At 44.4% G+C, this 22,342-nt stretch overlaps 1 non-coding gene across 1 annotated transcript; it reads right to left on the bottom strand.

Annotated features, from left to right (window-relative positions):
* Positions 1-7,623: 7,623 nt before the first annotated feature.
* LOC114304315 (uncharacterized) lies at positions 7,624-9,130 on the bottom strand. The gene is made up of 2 exons (XR_014350277.1): positions 8,334-9,130; positions 7,624-8,133 (listed from the first exon to the last, which is right to left on the bottom strand). It is a non-coding gene; the product is annotated as an uncharacterized LOC114304315 (transcript).
* Positions 9,131-22,342: the final 13,212 nt, after the last annotated feature.

The raw sequence follows: 22,342 nt of genomic DNA, 5'->3' as shown, positions 1-22,342 counted from the left end.
CCAGACAGGTATCTGTTGGTTGCCAAAGGGATGTGGTGGGAAGACGATGACTTACTTCTTGCCCATATTGACGAGGACTAGGGTCAGAACCAACCAGATGACACCTGGTACACCGAGGAGGTCGACCATATGACCTGAAGTGGCGGTACTTCAAGCCCCCACATTTGGACCAATCGGAGGCGTCCGGGAAAGACAAGGAAACAGAGAGGCAGAAAGACAAACTGCTAGAGGAGGAAGCTATGCTGAAACAGCTAAAGAAAATTCAAGCAGATATCTCTATCTAAGGACTGCTTATGGCCTCGAGGGTGCATAGACGAGTTGTCCTTTTAGCCATGGACAAAGCTAAGCTTTCAATTGATACAACGCCCGAGCAGTTGGTGGGATTGGTGTTCCTAGGTGGAGCTTCACCGACTTTAACCTTCACAGACAAAGAACTACCACCAAAGGGCTCTGATCATAACAAGCCACTCTACATCTCTGTGGAATGTAAGGAGAAATGGATACCGGTGGTCCTGGATGATACGAGATCTGCAATCAATGTATGTCCGTCGCGAACGGCGTATGTTATCGGGTTCAAGCCCGCAGATTTCGCACCAATAGCCCAGGTAATTCAGGCCTATGATAACACCAGTCGGGAGGTGATGGAGACAGTACAGATCAAAACTTAGGTCGGCCCGGGGTAGCAGGACATCGAGTTCCATGTCTTGGATGTTCCAGCCACCTTCAATCTACTCCTTGGGTGGCCGTGGCTGCACCAAGTGAAGGTTGTCTTTTCCACTTTACACCAGATGCTGAAGTACTCCCACAGGAAGGGGGTAGCAATTGTTTTCGGAAACTCTTCCATACATCTACTGCCAGAGGTTTCTACACTAGTTCTGGATATTGAGCACGGCATGGAGGATGTCTTTCTGTCAGGATTCACCTTGGCTGAGGCTCGGGTTGTACAGGACTTGCTGGCTGTCAATGAGGGGCTGTATGTCAATACGCAATCTGTTTACCTCATGAACAAGCTTCAACACATGCCCGGAATAGGATTGGGATGAAGTGGCCGGAAGGGCATGGCTACATTGGCCAAAGTGCCACACAACCCTTATACATTTGGTTTAGGTTACTCGTCTACCAAGGAGGATTGGGCAAGGAAAGGAAGGGAAATGGCCAGAAGAGCCAAGGCTAAGCAAGCCGGGAAGCACTACAAGCTGGTGCACAGACCTATCCGAGGAACCCTGAACGGACGCTTTGTCTAGGAGGGGGAAGATTTCTCATTTTACGGCTTTCCGAAGCCATGGTTGAATTCAGAGAAGCGGCGTTTGCCTGGCTTCGAGATCTTTTTTGACCTTCAGTTGACAGGGGATGACGTTGCGGAAGAGCAGACTGACCCACCAGCTGAGGCTAAGCAGTGCAAAGAGGATGAGTCCGAGGGCACAGAACTCGAGATTGGAGCAGCGCTGGCTTGTCTCCTCTCAAATCCTCAGATCACACTGGAGTGCTTTGGGGATAACTTCTCAGTTTCCATGATTGGGGATCAAGCGGCTATGGGGCCATCTTCTGGCATTCTCGATGCATCCATCGCACATTCCCTCGTTTGGCAGTACGAGGAAGGCTTTGTCAAGCAGTTCTGGGTCAGGTAGTGAACCAGAATCTAATTCCACAAAGTCTGTGGAGTTGGAATCAAATTCTAGTTCTTCTGAGTCAAAGTCAGGTATTCCTGGGGTTGATAACCCAGAAGCCACTGTCCTGTCCAGGTCATCTTTTTCATTTTCCTTTGAGTCGGTTGTAATCGAAGAATCAGACGAATTGGAAGTTATTAATAAGAATGGTACAGTTGTGGCTTCTGAGTACTTTTCTGTGCCTTTAGTTTATTGCATTAATCAGGACTTTCAAAACTTTGATAAAAACGACGAGGAAAAAATTCCTCCGGTTTTGAAACATTTGATTAATCAAGAGCAGGAGAGGTTTGTAAAACCTTTGGTTGATGAAATCACCTCAATTAATGTTGGTACTGAGAAGGACCCGCAGCTGGTCCAGATCGGGTCCACGTTATCTTTTGAGGAACGCGAGCGCTTAGTCGCTTTATTAAAAGATTTCAAAGATGTTTTCGCGTGGTCCTACGAAGACATGCCTGGAATCGATCCTGAGATTGTACAGCACCGGATCCCTCTTGACCCAGAGGCTCGACCTGTTAAGCAGAAGCTCCGAATGATCCGCCTGGATTGGGCTCTGAAAATCAAAGAAGAGGTCACCAAGCAGATTGATGCAGGGTTCCTGTTACTATCTGAGTATTTGACTTGGTTGGCCAATATAGTTCCGGTGCCGAAGAAGGACGGCAGAATTCGGGTATGTGTGGACTTCAGAGATTTAAACAAAGCCAGTCCGAAGGACGACTTTCCTCTACCTCATATCGACGAATTGGTGGACTTCACTGCTGGGCATGCGCTGCTCTCGTTTATGGATAGGCTCTCAAGCTATAACCAGATTTTGATGGCACCCGAAGATAGGGAGAAAACTGTCTTTACTACCCCGTGGGGAACCTACTATTATAGGGTGATGCCGTTCGGTTTGAAGAATGCTGGGGCTACATATTAACAGGCTACAACCACGATTTTGCACGATATGATCCATAAAGAGGTCGAGGTGTATGTGGACGACATGATTGTCAAGTCCAAGGAAAGAGAGGGCCACTGCACTGCCTTGAAGAAATTTTTCCAACGGATCAGAGAGTATCGGTTGCGGCTGAATCCTCAGAAATGTACTTTCGGTGTTACAATAGGAAAAATACTAGGGTTCTTGATCACACAGAGGGGCATCGAGGTCGATCCTTCAAAGATTAAGGCCATCTGAGAAATGCCACCACCAAGGACTGAAAAGGAGGTGCGAGGTTTTCTGAGTAAAGTGCAATTCATAAGACGGTTTATTGTAAAATTAACCTTGACTTGTGAACCACTGTTTGGTCTCCTAAAAAAAGGGAAGAAGTTCCAATGGGATAACCGATGTCAAGTTGCTTTCGAACAATCAAGCAGTATCTACAGAACCCACCTGTGTTGTCGCCGCCAAAGCCAGGGAAACTGTTGATTCTGTACCTATCAGTGACCGACATGACAATAGGCTGCATGCTTGTGCAGGAATCTGAGGATAAGGTGGAGAAGGTTATCTACTACCTAAGCAAGAAAATACTAGAGTACGAGACCCACTACACTCCGCTGGAGAAGGCTTGTCTGGCCTTGGTATGGGCTACCAGGAAGTTGAGGCACTACCTGTTCGCTCACTCTGTAATACTGGTTTCGAGATTAGATCCCATCAAATATCTTTTCAAGAAACCAGCACTTACGGGTAGGCTAGCTCGTTGGTTGCTTCTTCTCTCCGAATTTGATCTGAAGTACATGACGCGCAAGTTTGTGAAAGGGAAAGCGATAGTGGAGTTCTTAGCTGATCACCCAGTAGAGTGAGATGAAGCAGTAGAATATCTGTTCCCGAACGAGGCCATTCTACAGCTTGAAGAAGAGGTCTGGACTATGTACTTTGACGGAGCGTCTAACCAATACGGGTATGGGATAGGGGAGTTGCTGATAGCACCCGACAATTCCCACATACTCTTAGCTTTCAAACTCCAGTTCAAGGTATCGAACAATGAAGCAGAGTATGAGGCATGTATCGCTGGCTTAGAAGCCGCCCTAGAACTAGGGGCAAAAAGGTTAGACAACATTGGGGACTCAAACCTAGTTGTGTCTCAGACAAAAAAAGACTGGAAGGTAAAGTAAGAGAGGATGAAAATCTATCACCAAACTTTGGACGTGCTAATTCCTAGGTTTGAGAAGTTAACCTTCACCCATCTATTGAGAGAGAGTAACAGGTTCGCAGACGCTTTATCAACTCTATCTTCTATGATAGACATCCCTTTCGGAGTCCAGATGCATCTGATCATCATTGAACAACGGTATGTGCCGACCTACGAGCTGATTGCTACCATAGATGAGATACAAGATCAAAACCCCTGGTATCATGACATTTGGAACTTATTGGAAAATGAGGCTTATCCACCAGGGGCAAATGCCAAAGATAAGAGGGCGATACGAAGAATGGCTGCTCAAGAATCTAAGCACCTGATGGAGGCCATCCACAGAAGAGAGTGCGGAGCGCACATGAGCAGGGTGATGCTAGCCCGGAAGATCCTTAGACAGGGTTATTACTGGTCAACCATGGAGGAGGATTGTATTGGCTTTGTTCGGCGATGCCACAAATGCCAGATCCATGCGAATCGCATGAACATTCCGCAGTCAAAGCTATACAACATGACCTCGCCATGGTCATTTTCAGTCTAGGGGGTTAATGTGATTGGGGTAGTTACTCCAAAGGGTTGAACGGGCATGAGTATATTCTAGTGGCGATAGATTACTTTACAAAGTAGGTTGAGGCCCAATCCTACGCAGTGCTAAAGGCATCGCATGTTGCTAAGTTCATCAGGAACAATATTATTTGCTGCTATGGGGTCCCGATTGAGTTTATTTCGGATAATGGTTCCCACTTTAAGAAGGAGGTGATCGACTTGTTGGAGAAGTACAATGTGGCTTTTCATAAGTCATCCCACATATCAGCCACAAACCAACGGAGCTTTTGAGGTCGCCAACAAGAACATCAAGCACATTCTGCAGAAGATGGTGGAAACCTACAGGGACTGGCCAGATAAGCTGCCATTTGCTCTTTGGGGATACCGGACTTCAATTCGAACTTCTACTGGGGCAACTCCGTACTCCTTGGTCTATGAGATGGAGGCTCTTCTGCCTATCGAAGTTGAGGTTCCATCATTGCAAGTAATGGCTGAGTACCAGATAGCTGAGGCAGATTGGCAGCAGAGCAGGCTCGAAGAATTCATGCTGTTTGACGAGAGAAGACTGAAAGCACTGTATCACGTCTAGGGTTATCAATGCAGAATTGCCAGGGCTTTCAATAAGAAGGTTAAGTCCAGGAATTTAAAAGAAGGGGATTTGGTGCTCAAAGACAACCGAGCTCCCATCTACGACCCTAGGGGCAAGTTCAGACCTAATTGGACTGGTCCTTATATCATCAAGTCTATCTGGTCTAGTGGAGCTGTCGTTCTTATGGACCTAGATGGCCTAGAGTTCTCCCAGCCGATCAACATGGACAAGTTGAAGAAATACTATTCCTTAGTGGCTCGCTAGGCCGAAAACCCAAAAGGGCGACCTAGGCAAAAATTAGAGCACAGAAAATTTAAAAAAAAAAAAAAAAACTGAGCTTGAAAGGTTGAAAACCCAGAAAGGGCGGCCTTGGCAAAAGTTAGAGCACAAAAGGAGAGTGTTAATACAGGAGTGAACTTGAACCGAACTACGTAAGGCTTGATTCCCACCTTTGGGATACGTAGGCAACTTCATTCTGAAGTCCAGCCATAAACACTTCCAAATCAACTTTGTCCGTGTGATCATGTTGGTCATCTTTATCTATTCTGCATCCAAGAGCTCGGTTGTGATCTCCAGTGCAGTGCTCTTCAGATTAAGGGCAACTTTCCAGTTGAGCGAATCCGGGGTTGTACATCTCAATGATAGATCTCAGGCGTGTCCGGTTGTGATCCATATCGAAAATGGTTTTGAAAAGTTTTAATAAAAGTTGATTTTGCTCAAATTAATCTTTTTACAACTTAGACCATTTTTCGACCAAACGGAAAATTTTCAGTTCCCACAACCTTCAATTTCATTGATTTCAATACAGAGTTCTCCGGCTCTTGATACAAATTGAAGTTTTTTTTTATTACATTCATAAAGAAAACTTGAAAGTACAGATTAAAGCAATAAACTTGAGGCATAGTCAGGTGTTCCTGCATCCCCTCCCAGAGCTTGTGGAAGCTATTGATGCCAAAGTAGGCCCGATTTGTGCCACGTCTTCAAGCCAAGCTATGCATTCGCCAGAAAGGGCACAATTGAAAGTGGGAGCGGGGGCCAGAAGTTCTCTTGTTCTCCATGCTGTGGCATACCGAGCTAGCTGTGAGCCTCAGACTAGAAATGAAGCTGGGTATTCTATCCCCTCTTCTGGGCAAATCTGGTCGCGCCCGAACTAACATCGAAATCGGAATGGGAAGTAGAAAACACAGTGTGTCAAACCAACCAACTGAATGCCAGGCTGCCGAGACATGTTGTAGCTCATCTCAGGTAGATCAAACTAGGGGCACCGCCAAGCAATGTCAACAGTGGATCTGCTGCACATCCAGTGGCACCACCATCCCTCGTTTAGGAAGTCAACTAGCCGAGGGCGGAAAAAATAGCTGCGTGCTGAGTATGCGGGACAAGCGTCCACTACTTTCAATTTCTCCATCAGCCATACCTGGGGAAGGATGAAAAATAAGAGAGATTAAATAATAGAGAGGTGTGCATAGAGAGAAAAGCGAGAAAGGGATTTGAGAGAAAAATAGAGCCTGAGGGCCGAGTGATGTGAAACACACATATGAGAAGGGTGGGAAACATTACCTGCAAGAGTAGTGGACTCCCTGCGAACTTGGTCGTCTCCCGACGGTGGAAAGCATCCAAGCCCATCAAAGTCTCGTCTAGTGTCATGACAATGCAGTTTTTGCCCTCTTTCAAGCCCTGGGCAACTTCAATTAGGCGAATGCTAGACCCTCCGAAGCCAGGGGCAAGTAGAAAATGGGCCAACATACACAAAAAGAGGGCGTGTTGCTGAAAACTTTGCCAAAAGTGGTCGCCGCGGTCATCGGCGTCAGAAAACTGATGAATCAAGCTGGGGATGTCCAATTCCCCGTTGTGAACCAAGGACCGAGCATCCTGTGTAGTTAGCCTGCATATCCTTCCTAAAGCTTGAATGTGTCCAAAACGAGCCTGGGGCAAGATCTCCTCGTCGCGCCAAGATTCCATCAAAGCTTAGAACTCTTCAATTGTGGGGCCCAGCTCTTGTCCGCCAAAGCTAAATACGTGCGTAACCAGATTCCAACATCTTGCCGCGGCATGGAGGAACAAAAAACACAGCGGAGTACGGCTCAGCGGGAATAGTGCATTTAGCCCGAAACCTCGGAAGTTCAACTTTTCCAAGCCGTCCAAGTTCGCAATCCAGGTTGAGAGTTTTTCGACAAAGAACGGTTCCATTTGGAGCAAAAATAGAGCAGGAATGAGAAAATCACGAAGCTGGAGCTTTTGTAGAAGATAAGGCATTGAGTGGAGGATAGGTGGCAGCAATCTGGAGATTCTCAGAATTTCTGGCTGACCGGCCACCTTTACTGGCCGACCAGCCACTTCAAGTGACCGATAGTGAGAATAAGTGGCCGGCAATGAGCCTAAGTGGCCAGCAGCCACCCTTTGTCTCCAGAAGAGAGCCTTTAGCCGTCCTGTGTGTTGAGGATGCTGAAAACCTGAGTTTGATCCTACTTCGGATGCGTCCCGCTGTTCTGTTTAACAGTTGTATTTGTTTATCGAGTTGCTGTATTTGTTTATTGAGTTGTTGCAATTTGCTTATCAGGTTTGTTGCTCTTTGCTTATCGAGTTATTCTTTAAGTTGTCTTATTTTGTTTGTTATGTCAGTTCACTACCTGACGTTGCAATAAACAAATGTTCAATTTCCTTCAAATCTCATCTTCATGCAAAATGGTGTGATGCGATGCTCGGAATGTAAAATGTAACACTTTTTCAATTAAAAAGCTATTTTCATTCCGTCATGGTTCCTTTTTACAAAGTACAAGTTTTAACGAAAATAAAACTGCCTAAGGCTGTACGATATGCTAACACTACTAGCAAAAAGAGAAATAAAGCAAAAAGCATTTGAATCGGTGCCATCTAGCTCAGGATTGAGAGCCCTCTTCATCCTCTTCCTCGGCTGAGCAGACTCTGTGTCATCGCCATCGGCACCACCATCCGAATCTGAACTGGAGCCAGAACCAGAGTCACCTCCGCTCCCCTCCTCGGAGCCCTCCACAGCATCGTCGCCACCCTCAGAACCTGAGCCGGTGCCATCGCCTCTACCCTCAAATGACTCTGACTGGGGACTCGCCGGCTCCTCCTCCTTGTTGGACTTGCCATTGTCATCGCACGTGATAGGCTCCTGGCGTCTCCCTCGGCTGTGTGCTGGAATCTCTCTCTCTACCACTCGAGAAGACTCTGAGGGTCCTGTCTGCAAGGGTGTGACCTGAAAAGGCAGTTTGAATACATCAGCTACAATATATGTATCAAGTGCAAGTATGTTATGCAGAGTATATACAAAAATCAGATACAGTATGTACATGCAATGTGTCGTGTCAAATGTGATCTATGCATGTAGTGCATCAGCGCAATGAGGTGTTAGTTTCGATGTGTTAGCAGAAGTATGCAAGGAAACTGAAAAATTACCGGAATCCTGTGGGAGGTCAGCATCATCTCTCTCCTTAAGATCATGCTCTCAAATGAGGCCATCACCTGGAGTAATCCCTCGACGTACTCTACGGACGGTTGTAAATGCAAATTGAAATCATGAGTCCATGAATGAATAAGAATCTAAGTAAGACTGAAATGAAATGTATAAAAGCTGTAAAGTATACCGATGGTGAGCCAGGTGTCCTGACGTATCGGTGATCAGGCAATGGAGGCTCAAGCGGAATCTGATAAGGCACTCTAGAGATCCGCTAACTGGTCAACTCAGTCGGGGGATCAGGCCATCCAACGCACCGCCTAGTAGAAGGCATCCCTCTAGTCTCACCCCTCGGTGCTCGAGCCCTACTCGTCGAAGGGGCATCTGCTGCCCGGACCCTACTCGTCGAGGGAACGCCTGCTGTCCGAGCCCTGCTCGATGAAGCAATGTTAGCTGTCCTCCTTGTGGAAGCACGAACGCCTGCCAATTGAGGCATGAGGTACGTCTAGATGTAGGTCGTGTAGTCCCCCTCCCCAATAAATCGATCTGCGTCTGCACCTTGTATGACGTCAGTAAGCTCCTGAGAGGAGAAACTCTTTGTGTCCTGCATAGACGGTGGAGGTGGCAAAAGAACTGACTGCAAAGGCAAGCCTAATGTCTGGCGCATAAAGCGCTCACCTAAGAACCAAGCTCGGCCCATGGGTCCCTCGAGCAGGATCCGGTATCGGGAGGCACCCCGAACTCCGGCAAAATGAAATCGGGCAAACTCTGGCATTGCCTCCCAAGGCTGCCATGTGATCTACAAACAACAAGTGGATTAGTTATTAGTAGAAATATAAAATGAAGTGAAGCCGAAAATGGGAAAAACTGTGAGCTTTGAATTACCTCTATTGTCCTCACGGTGTCAAAGTACTGGTGCAAGTATGAGAGGGTCTCCCGCGCTCTCAGCTGGCACCAGCCATCGTATCGATGTGAGTAGGGTACCTCGGGCGGCGTCTCAACCTCTAGCTCGGGAGCAAGTGCTGGGAAGTAGGCGTATACCCATAGCTGTGAAAAGTAAGAGGGTAGCAGTAAGAATACAGATAAATACAAATAATACAGAAAGCAAAGTGTGGCACAGTGTATGGAAAATACAAGTGCAGAGCAAAGTATGTGTGCAATGTCCAAAAAATATAGACTGCAGAAAGTACAGATGCAAGGCAGAAAGCAAATTGTGTATATGCAGTGTGTGGTGTGTGCAGTGTACAGAAAGTGCAAAGCAGAAAGCACAGCAGAACTATAAAATTGAAAAGTAAAGCATACCTCCTAGGCTCTCCAATAGCAGCCTAGTATGTTCCCGCTCCTACGAGAGGTCGAGCTCATATAGCAGTAGAGGGTAACAAGGCCAGCGCCTCCCCAATCATAGTGCCGAACCTGGGATAGGTCCACTAAGGCGCTCAGAAGATATAGTCCAACAGTGTTCCCCTTGTCGGCAAACAAAGTAGTGCCGAAAAGGAACATGAGGAAACCTCGAGCGTACTGCTCTGTAGCCTCGATCGTTGCAGGCTCTCCCCCTCTGAAGTGGTCGGCGAACCAAGTATACCGGACCAAGCTTGATAAGCAGTAAATAAGCGGATGTGCTCCCAACAGGTAGGTCCAAGCAGCCTCCCAGTCGCCAATGTCAGAGTTGTACGGGATCGGCTGACCTCCCACCTCAAGGCCTGTCAGCATGGTGAAGTCGTACGGGGTCATGGTCATGTCCTTAGTGGCAAAGAAATGGAAGGAGTTGGTGGTGTCCTGCCATCTCTCTACCAATGCTCCTAACAGGGTCCTACTTACCATGAGACGCGAGAGCCCCACACAGAATAGCCCGAATCCTGCCTCGTCAACAATCTGGCATACGCCATCAGGGAGCTCCATGTACCACTCCTTCGCCGTGATGGACCCATACCCGCGAGTAAAATGGGAGTCAACCTGTGTGAATAAGCAGAGATATAGTGTGTGAAAGTGTTCAGAAGAAGCAGAGATACAGTGTTGAAAATGTTCAGAATGAGCAGAAGAAATACAGTGCAAAAGTGTGAGCTATGCAAGAAATGTAAAGTACATCGCAGGAAATATAAGAGCACAGTGTGTACCTCAGAGGCGTCGTGGGATAAATGGAACTCAGGCTCCCATAGTAAAAGATCTATGGGGGCGCGCCGTGCAAATTCAGTGAAATGGCGCACTGTGCTAGACGGAAGCACATGTACCTCGGGATGGTACGTCGCTGGGTTGAATGGCCGGACTCTCGGTGGTAATGAAATGTGCCTAAGCTCCCCCTCCATCCTCGGAGGGCCCCCGTCGTGTGGCGCGTCGTCTGCCATCTGAAAGGAAGGTGAAAAAATGAGCAAAATGGACAAAAAGTGTCAAAAGTCAACAAAAGTCAAACCTCGGAAAGAAAAAAGTCAAAGAAAGTCAAAACCCAGGAAATGGGCGCTAAACTCAAGATCAACTTGAGGGAAACAAACCTCGAATGGTGAAAATGGAGAAAGAAACTCCGAAAACAAGTTTTGATCGGTTCAAAACAAAGAGAATCGAAAGGTTTTTGCAAATCAACTTCGCTAGAGACGTTAAAAAACGCGAAAAGAGTACAGATCTGTGAAGGAAAAGTGTTTGGGGTTGAAGAACAAGGGATTTCGGCAATGGGTGTGTGAGAAAAATTGTTTAGGGTTGTGTTTTTAAAGTTCCCCATGTAAAAAACCAAAACTGCCCCGAATTTGTTGCAACTGGCCGACCGGCCAGTTTTTGTGGCTGGCAGATGTGGCAAGTGGCCAGCATGCTTCTAGGGTGGCCAGCAGAATTCCAGTGTACTCCCTGTGTGTTTTCAGGCTGTTTTGAGTCCTTGGCCCTTAAGAAAGTACAAGAAAAGTCCACTTTTTAGCTCAAAATGTCTCTGCAAAAGTCCAGCCCATGTCTTCGATGCGTGACTCATCGTCAGTCGGCATGCACAAGGTGTATCCTTTTGAAATACATTGTAACCCTTCTGAGAGATAAATCGGAGGTTGCAACTGAATCGTTCTTTCTCAGACACGCATTTCTTTATTCGATGTTTCACATTGAACATGCTATCGATGTTGCATTGCATGTGCATCGTTGTCATTGAGCACAAAATACATATGATGCAGCGCGTTGCGTTGCCCATGTTTCTATGCTGCATAGAATATGCATGTCATGTTGTATTGCACTGCGCATGCCCTTACATTCGTATAAAAGTTGTCCGTACCTGTTGCATTGTGCATACATGCGGTGTTGCATAGAATATGCTCCATGTTTTGTTACATAAGATATGCTTGTGTTTCGTTCCTCGCATGATGTGCATGAAACATGCCTCGCTAAGCATTGTGTCATGCTGTCAATCTCGCATAGAACGTACATTCTTATTATATTGCATTGTACCTGTAAAGTTTCTTTCTTATGTAGGCACGATATTGCATGTACGGTTCATTTGAAGCTAGCGCAACCAGATAATATTGTATGTACGGTTCATTTAGAGGAATTCTGGGCAAAACCATTCCTCTCCCTCATATCGTTGGTTAGAGACATTCGGGTACGCCCGATGTCTACACTGACTTTTCATTGGTTAGAAACACCCGGGTACGCCCGATGTTTACACTGACACCTTGTTAAAAGTATTGGGACATGCTCCGATGTTTATACCACCCTTCGGTGCTTGCACCGTTTCCCTTCCCTCTCTCGCGTGTGATACGCTGAGAGGTGTTTCCCTTCCTTCTCTCGCATGTGATACGCTACAGGTGCTTCCCTTCCCTCTCTCGCGTGTGATACGTTGAGAGGTGCTTACCTTCCCTCTCTCGCGTGTGATACGCTGAGAGGTGTTTCCCTTCCCTCTCTCGCGTGTGATACGCTGAGAGGTGCTTACCTTCCCTCTCTCGCGTGTGATACGCTGAGAGGTGTTTCGTTTGAGACATCGGGTTTTCCCGGCAGTCACTTCTGGCCCTTCCTAAGTGAGACACAGTGAAGATTGTATAATTTTCTTACATCCTTTCTGTTAAAGTGTGTGGGACTGCTGTAACTTGTAGGTTTGCTTAAAATATTATATTTATTTTGCATAAATGCTTCTTTACAGCCCTCTTTGCATGATCATAGGTTATGCTCTTGCATCATGCATGTCATTTGCATTTTGCCCTTACCTACAGGCGCATCTGTTTTGTTATCTTGCCTGTTTGTCTAAGTCTTCGGTCTTGTCAAAAATGGGTCATCTCTGGGCTTTGACATTCACTCCTGTCATTTCATGACTTCTGAGTTCTGCCAAAGAGGGGCAACTGTAGACACCCCATTTTTTACCGACCTTAAGACTCAGACATCATCGTTTGTACGCGCGATGATTGTGCATGTTTGTGCTTGGTTTGAGGTTCTCGGCTGAGTGCCTTGTCTTTAGGCCTCTTTACACTCTGTGTTTTGGCCTTGTTTTTGGGCCAAACCTTGGTGCCTCTTGCCTGGAGGGGAGAAGGGCCTTGCCAGCCACTTTTGGCTATTACCGGCCACTTTTCCTTCTTGCCAGCCACTTGAAATGGTCGGTCGGCTAGGGGCGGTGGCCGGCCGGCCACCTGAAGTGGCCAACGGCCAATTTTCTCCTTTTTCAGATATTTTTAGATCTTTTGAACCAATTGTTAGTCACTGAACACATCCTCCATACACGTGTATGGAGGGATGAAGCAAGCTTTTTGCTTGCTTGTTCTATATAAGGGGAGGTCCCTCCCCCTATTTGAGGGTTCTAAAATTTTAGAGACAAAATTTCACTCTCTATAGAACTCTCTCTCTCTCTCTCTCTCTCTCTCTCTCTCTCTATACTTTTTGAAAGTGAGTTTTCTTTGCATTTTTGCACATAACCCTCTTAGCCAACACCACTACTTTGGAGCTGAGGTTTTTGGAAGGCTTTGTTTGGGCTCAAAAAGCTGGCTTTGGCTTAGAAGTTACTGGTTTGGCTATTGTGCTTCAAGGGTAAGCATTTACCCCCTTTTAACTTTCTTTGGTACACTAGTTTGGGTCACCTTTGCATGCTGTTTTGGCCTAGTTATCAACTACAAAAACCTCTATTTTTAAGTGTTTAAAATGGTTGTTCAAGGCCTTTTTGGAGTTAGGGGTGGTCCACCCTCTTTTGTACTTTATTTGCTAAGCTTGGTGCTATCCTTTAAAGCTTTTAAGGCACCCTTTGTTTGGCCTTTTCACCACTGAAACTCAGAGGTTTTTTCAGTGGTAGAAAGTTAGTTTTGAGGACCAAGAAAGGGGGGGTGGTCCCCCCTCCTCACATCTTGTTTGCATGTGTTAATGGCCTAATAGTTGAGCATGTTTTTCTACCATCTCATGGCTTGTTCTTAGCATGTTTTTAGCCTTATTTTAACATGTAATAGCTCTGTTTTTGGCTGGTTGGAGCGCCTCTTGTTTGCTTCTTACACTTGTAGTGTAATCTTGCTCACTAGCCTTGTGTGCTTAATGATATAGCCTATTGTTCAAGCATGTGTTCACTCCACTCCAGCATATTTTTGGCCTTCCTTTAGCATGCTTTAACTCTGTTTCAAGTGGTCTTGCTCACATGTGCTCCGCTTTGTATAGCTATAGTGTAAATGGCCTTGACTAGCTTTGTGTTTTAGGCCCTATAGCATGCTTTATTTGAGTGATTTGCATGATATAGCATCATTTAGCATATGATTTTAGAGCATATGCCTCTATCATACTCTCACATCTATCACTCTTTAAATACTTTTGGGAGTTGTGCCTTATGCCTTGCTTATGAGCCAATTTGTGTGCATATTTGTTTAGTCTTTTGAGCTTCAATTCCAGCATGTTTAGGCCATTGTTTTGGCATGATTAAGCCCTGTTCATGGTTGGTTTAGTCATTTAAGCTTGCTAGTGCATGCCTTTTGTGTGATGCTCTTCACTAACTTTAGTGCTTTGGGCCCTTAACATGTCTTGTATGCATTGCTTACATGATAGAGTCATTGTGCATGTCATTTCAGCCACTGAAAAGTCTGCCACCTCCTTCATTTCTTCACTTTTCCTTTTGCTTTGAGGGTGTGTTGGCCTTAAGGTTTTGTTTAGCATGAGTTAGAGTTTATGCTCAAATGGCTTTAACCCTTTTTTAAGGGTTCCTCCTAGTCAGGGGCATGATCCCTCTCTCATGTTTTAAGCCCTACTTTGGTTGACCCCTCTCATTAGAGGACAATCACATTGAACCTAACCAGTTAATGGACTAATTGGTAAGCTAAAATGAGTAAACAAGAAAGTGGACAAGTAAAACATGTGAAAGATAAGCATGTTGTTTGCATTGCATTGTGTTTGGATCGGACGTTAATCCAAACACGAGAAATATGGGACGTTTCGTACTCAAAGTGATGAAACATGTTACGTTTCTTGGTCGCCAACCCCCTTGATCATGCATGATAGGGTGGAGGCTCTTTGTGTATTGTTTGTGCATTCATTAAGCTTGTACAAGCTTGGGTTTCCGGCCATCATGCATTGAGATGCTTGGTTAGTGGCTTGAAAGCCGAGCGCCGCACTCCTTTGAGCTTGAGAAATGATAAGGAGTGTAGTAGTACACACATTTCCTGCAAAATACATTGATGTGCCTCTATTGTCCTCTATTGCAGCAAAACCAGAAGTCTGGAACAGCAGGTGGCCGACTGGCCACTTTCACTAGCCGACCGGCCAATTAAGGCGGCCGACAACCACTTTTTGTGGCCAACCGGCCACCAGTCCAATTTTGTGCAAAGATGATCCTGTTTTGGAGCAGAAACAGTGTGGAGGTTGGTTCAATGTTCAGAAACCAAGGCAAGTGCAAACAGAGGCAATTGACGGCAAAGCAATGGATTTCCAGGATGACGCCAACTGAGCATGCATGTCTCCCTCACCCGCGAGGCCATTTCATTGCTTATGATTAGTTTGTGTAATTATTCATTCAATTTGTTTTGTAATATTCTAATTAGCTTAGATTAGCTATTTATTTCAATTCGGTTTGTAATAATTAATTAGATAGAGTTAGTTAATTAGTTGGTTTGTAATAATTATCTTTATTCGGACCCTCCTTCGAAAGGGCGCAATGTTGTAATAAGCGTACGCGCGTGTGTGTGCATGTCTTCCAACCCCATTTCTTTCTCCCTTTTATCTACCATTTTCGATGGTTAGTTTTAGGGCATTTTTCAATTAGCATACTTTATGCTTGCATGTTTTCATCATTCATTTGTCTTGCATGCACCGGGCTCAATGCATCATTCAAACTGCATTGTATTTCAGTACACTTCTTTGAATACGTGTTTAACAGCATGTTATCAAGTGTTTGTAGACGTCCCCGAACGCCCCGGGAGGAACGAGCTCCCGTTCCGTTCATTTGGGGTCACTACAGCTCAAGGACTTCTCAAATTTGTCACGGTTCTAAGTCTGAACCAAAGAGTCCAAATTCGGCAAATCGTTTTGAGAAAACAGATTTTTGAAAGAAGTGCCAAACATGGACTGCTTTGCCAGATACAGAGTCGCCACCTAAATATTTTTTATGGGAGAATTTAGGAAACCCTGACTCGGTGCCGAAGGCCACATGTCCGTCATCACCGGAGTTGTCTCGGCTCGGGAGCTTGGGCACGATCGGGGAAGGTCAGCTATGAGCACCCCCTTTCGCCCGGTCCGAAGACCGGCCTCTACTAACCGTGATATCCGTTTTTGAAAACTTTATGTGTTCTTAAACCAATTATTAGCCTAGAATTACTATGTTATGCGCGCAGCAAACAAGTATAGACCAAATCGCCCAAATTGGAACAAAACATTTCATGATTGCTTTGAAAATAGTTTGCTACTCGCAAGTAGGCTAAAACGCAGATTTTGCCACCCTCAAGTGGACTTTTAGAAAAGATGATTTTGCCACTATCGAGTGGGCTTAAAACTTGCAATTTTAATGAATTATCCTAATTTAGGCAATTCGACCTTCCTCCACAGGCATTCAAGCAGTTATGTCACGTAAGCATTTAGCTGCATGGCAAACATGCTGTCATGGCAACATTCACACGCATGCGAGATGCTAAAGCATAACTACTTACATTGTACTCCGTGCCAAAACAGTAAACTAGTTAGCAAACATGCATGCCCTAGTTCATGTTAAAGTGACTAATGCATCGCATGCAAAAATGTAATTAGAGTAGGCTCGGTTAACCTAAATATGGCATATGAGATGCAACCAATTGATTCACGTATTCAATTTGGAATTTGAAATACGAATGCAGTTAGTATGATGTACCGAGCCTAATGCGTGTAATACAAATGCATGAATGCACGCATGCATAGCATAAGGTATGCTAATTTCAAAAAATGCCCTAGTCTACCATCATAAGCGGGTAAATAAAAGGGAAGAAAGAAATGGAGATTGGAAGACATACACACCACCCACACACACTTATTACATCTTTACCCTCACTCGGAGGGATCAAATAAATATTACAGTCCCAAAATAATAAACGAATAAAATTATTACAAGATTTCTAATTTAATTTAAAAGAAAAGATGGCAAAGGAAAGAAGAGGGCAGCCGCAGCTTTTGCCTCGGGATGTGCGAATGATGCATGCTCGAATCCGTCTCGCCCGGAAAACCCGTACTGTACTCCTGCCGCCTCTGTTTGTACTGCCTTGTCTTTCTGAAAATTTGCCCAAGTACTGGAGCAAGTTCCTTGCATCCTGCAGAGCACCACCGGCCGGACAGAATTCCCACCGGCACTTCCAAAATTCCCATCGGCACTTGTTGGATTCATCGGCACTCCATATATTGCCGGTCGGCACTAAATTCTGCCGATCGGCAGAAACTTCCTGCAGAAGACAATTTGACAGCAAACAGAGAACAGGCAGTGCATGGCATGGGGGTCTCAGGTACATGTAGGCATGGTTGTGCTTCTTATCATATTTTAAACTCAAAGAAGCACGGTCTTCGATCTTTGAACCATCAATGGAGCATGATGACCCAAGGGATCAAATTCGCCACTCAATGTAAGGATGCATGCAACAAACAAAATGAGATCCGAAGCCTTATCATGTCGAAGTCAAAGGCCCCGGTGACCGAGAATCAAGGTACATTGCATCACTTGGAGTATGAATGTCCCTTGACCCTCATGTTTGGCTTGACACCCCAAGCCAAACGATGCAATGCATGTTATGCTCACAAGGCTCAAAATGCAACATGGTACCAAAATGTAAAGCACAACGAGTACTATGCAACCAACATGACAAATGTGTAATGCCAAGCATGCAAGATGCAAATGTGGTGCAAACATAGACCAATTTGGTAATGGGATTAGCATGCTATGAGGCTTAATGAAGCAATCATGCAACTTACATAAAACAAGCATGCAATGGAGCCTTTGGATCATAAAGGGACAGTCCTTAGTCCACCCCAAGACAGCACCAAAAAGTGCCCAAAATGATGGACAACAATTCATGCCAACATGTAAGCTAATGGTCCCAAAGTTAAGGCACAAAAAGGAGGCAACTTACTCCCATCAACATGACCTCTCATGGCATGATTAAAACAAGTAAAAAAAAAGAATTTTTACATGCAAAATGGGACTCCAAAAACTCCTAAAATGGCAGCTACAATACCTCTCATGAAATGCTACCACCGAGACTCTTTCCTAGGCATAAGAGAGTACACCCTCAAGGCATGAAAGAGGTCAAGCATGCACACATGCAAACATGATTCTTGGACTAAAATAGCATGGCAAACAACTTCAACTCATTAAAGTGGATCAACTAAGGCATGCTAGTGATTCATGTACTTGAGGGCTCACAAGCCAAAATGCATGGCAACCATATCAAACATGTCAAACATGACCAAATGGATAACCAACAGGTTTTAAGCATGAAAAAAAAGTGCTAACATCTTCATGGAACCAACCCAACACACACAAGAATCATGGCCTAATCATGAGATACACTTCTAAGCAAAATGGAGCAATACAAAGCAAGTATTACAAGCATACGAGGAGACATAAATCCAGCCAAAAACAGAGATCCCACATGACCTAAAAACACCCAAAAAGTTCTGAAATGAAGCAAAAACCAAGCAAGCATGCATGTCACCCTTTTGGGCCACAACTCAAGGAAACAAGACCATAAAGGGAGAGGGGTGTCCCTCCCCTATGCAAGACTTCAAACTGACTTTTTTAACACTAAAAATACACTGATTTTCAGTGATGAAGGGATCAAGATACAAAGATGACCAAAGCTTAACCAAAGAGGCAACAAAAGTGGCCAAACAAGGCCTAATAGAGTGAGTTTGCACCCAAAACACCAAACCACCTTAATGAAAGTTCTAAAGCATGAAAATATAAACCTTTTTTTATGTTATACACAAGAGCTAAAACAGCAAGCAAGATAGGTAGAAAACTATTGCAAGTTTGGGGAATAAAAAGCAAGATGCTCACCCTTGAAGAACCCTTGAAGAACAAATGGTCTAGCCCTCTTCTTTTGATCAAAACCAGTCCAAAAACTCAAGAAACAACCCCCCAAGTCCCTCAATCTCAGAGTAAGGTGTAATGGTGTGTGTAATGGTGCAAAAGTAAGGTAAAAACCACCTTTTGAGCTAAGAAACACACACAAAGGAGGAGAGAGAGGGAGGTATAGAGATAATATGTATCTATATCTCCAAGGTCTGGTTTTTGGTTACAAGAGTGTAACCTAGATCAAAGAGGAAGGTCCTCCTCTTATAAGACTCCCTCTTGCAAAGCTTATTCAACAAGCTTGCTTAGAGGGAGATCCCTCCATACACGTGTATGGAGGGGGGAAGAGTTGGTGCCAGCTATCACAGCTGGCACAAAATATCTCCATAAAGTGTATGAACAGTGGTCGGCTGCCCAAAAATGCCTTTTCGGCAAAAAACAGTGCCGACCGGCAATAAATTATGCCGACCGGCAATAAAGTGTGCCGACCGGCAAACAAAAGTGCTGATGGCAGAAAAAGACCATCCGGTGGCCTCCAGCCACTGCCGGTGGTGTGTGGGGATGCCTCATAAGGCATTCCCTGCCCTTCCAAGGCAAAACATAAGTGTTCGGTGCAAAACCAGACACTAAACGGTCAAGTTCGGAGATCCTGAGGCAGGGCGCGTGAGCCGAGACCTCCGGGAACTCCAAACGAACACAAACATGGATGATCACCGAGTGTTCAAACGGTGACGTCCAAGTCAAAAATGGGATGTCTACAGTGTTGCATTCATATGCCATCTTAGATAGCCGAGCCTATTTATTTGCATTTTTGCATGCGTTGCATTAGGCATCTTGAACATAGTTAGGATCATGCATGACTTCTAACTTGTTTTCTGTTTTGGCCCGGAGTACACTGTAAGTTTTACGCTTTAGCATACTCGCATGAGTGTGAGTATTGCCATGTTTAGCATGCTTGCCATGAGGCTATGTGCTTATTTGATTAACTACATGAATGCTTGTGGATGAAGGCTTGATTGCCTGAATTGGAACAACTCGATGATTGTGAGTTTTAAGCCCACTTTGCGAAGTGGAAAAATCATTATGTTTTAAGCCCACTTGAGGGTGGCAAATCCGCGCTTTAGCCTATTTGCGAGTAGCACTTTCAAACCATTTTCAAAAATAAACATGAGTTGTTTTGTTCCAATTCTCGTGATTGAGTCTATACTTGTATGATGCGCGCATCACATAGTAAAATTAGCTAATAACCGGAATAAGAACACATGAGTTTATAAAACAACATATCATGCTTAGTAAAAGCCGATCCTTTGATCGGGCGAGCGGGGGTGCTCATTTCAGGACCTTCCCCTCTCGTACCCAAGTTCCCAGGCTGAGGCAACTTTAGTGATGACGGTCATGTAACCTTTGGCACGAGTCAGGGTTTCCTAAATTTTTCAAAAATAAAATATTTAGGTGGCGACTCTATAATCTGGAAAAGCAGTCCATGTTTGGCGCTTTTTTATTCAAAATCGATTTTCCAAAACCAATTGCTAGATTTAGACTCTTTGGTGTTTATCAATCTCACATTGCACTTTGTGAGATTAGATTCAGAACCGTGACAAGAGTCCGAACTGTAGAAGACCAATTCGCGCCCTCTCCGAAAGGGGGACGCGCGAAGAAAGTCGGGTGCTACAGTGAACTTTGCTGCTTTCAACCTCAAATCACCAAAGGTTTATCTTCTCTAATATGTTACCATCAGCTCATATCAGAAAATTCATTTCACTTGTTTACTTTGTTACCATCAGTTCATTCAAAAAAGTCTTCATCATTTTTAGGCATTCGAACCAATACCACAATTGCTTGATTGTTCTTCTTTAAATTGTCATCATTGAATTACTGTTTGGTTGCTGTCGATATAGGTCCACCATAATTTTACTAACAATTTCCCCATTACTTTCATAGTTAACATGAAATTATTTCACAACTCCTGTTCGTAATTTGTAATTTATAAACCAATCGGCTTAGACATAAAGTAAACTAGTTCGTTGGGCTAATTTGTCCAACTAATACCCAAAAATTAACTGGTACTTAGATTAGATAGAAAATGCATGTATTGGGATGAAATTTTGCAAAACCGCATGGACAAATTCCATGTTTTAATCAGAAGACAAATTATAATACTAATTTACCGAAACAAGTCATAACAAATCAATACGAAGCCAAAACACATCATTAGTTGTCAACTACACCGCAACAACCCTTCAGTCATATCCAACCAAATTTGGAACAGAAACAATCAACCCCCAGTAGGAATCTTGGAATACAGACATAAGCCAATTTTCAACCCAAAACAATACACAGACAACAAACACCCATATATATCTGACCTTCATTTAGTTTTGAAAATGACAAGTCACTGCAAACAAAAATGACAAAATCACTCTAAACAATATGCAAAATAACTGTTCTTGGCCTTGTACATAAGCAACATTGTGCCATTTCCTGGCCTTGTACATTAGCAATTATTTACACGTTACGTACAGTAATCCATACAAAATCATAACTACGTACATATCTACCCTGTTCATGCCAATGATGTGTTTTCAGAAACTAGTATTGTGTACCTAATAAATTAAGGGAATAAATAAATCATACAATTCCCTGATTCACCTCATCAATTGTGGTCGAATCATTTTTGCGCACTTGTTCTTCGACATTACCGTATTGGCCCACGGGCTGTTTTGAATCAGGAGAAACATAAAAAAATAGACGTCGTTGCTTAATGTACGCTGTACTTGGATTCACTTACCCAGTTTTGCAACGAATGGGCAATGAGTCCGCATTGTACTCACGGTCAGTGATGTGGGTTGTATCTGCAACTGAGTTACTACCCACTGTTCGGCTAAACCAAACCTTAGGACACGTTCGCTTCGTGTGGCCAATGCATTTGCAATTCCCACATTTTTTTAGTCTTCGACAGTTAGACAAGGCCCGTCCTGGGTTCCCTTTTGTCTTCACAAGATCAGGATCTTCTACTCCAAATTGTCATGGGATTGAATGTTTCCCTTTGTCTCCACCCCCATCATTCCTCTCATATAACTCCTTCATCCTGCTCGTCATCGGAAGACATGCATCCCTAGCATCTTTAAAACCTTCGGTTGATTGCGAGGCATAGAAACACATTTCATTGTAAGAAGAACTCAATATCCCATAGTGAACAGTCTGTGTCGTAGTGCTATCAATTGAGGGTTGACGCCATTGCTGGCCATCCTTACTTGCAGCCCTTGTCCATCTATGCAGCACAGAAGTTGGGGAATTTTCGCTAAATTTTTAGCTTTCATAACACATATCATGTGACAGCAAAGTAACCCGAACGACTAAAACTTCATACAAAAGCATATCATTGCGGCATCCACTGGATTGTGTGCTACTATCCACAATCTATCCTTCACCTTATACTTATGAATATAGTAGCATTTCTAACTATCCGGCAAAGGGAACACATCCTTCACATTCAACTTCCTCTCTTCTAAGATTTCATCACAGAACATTTTAAATGTATTCCAGGTGAATAACTCAGCTCCATGT

The sequence above is a fragment of the Camellia sinensis genome, chromosome 2, assembly GCF_055761805.1.
Source record: "Camellia sinensis isolate YWXY chromosome 2, ASM5576180v1, whole genome shotgun sequence".
Classification (NCBI taxonomy): domain Eukaryota; kingdom Viridiplantae; phylum Streptophyta; class Magnoliopsida; order Ericales; family Theaceae; genus Camellia; species Camellia sinensis.
Note: the sequence above shows the minus strand (reverse complement) of the source record. Positions and strands in the feature narration are given on the sequence as shown.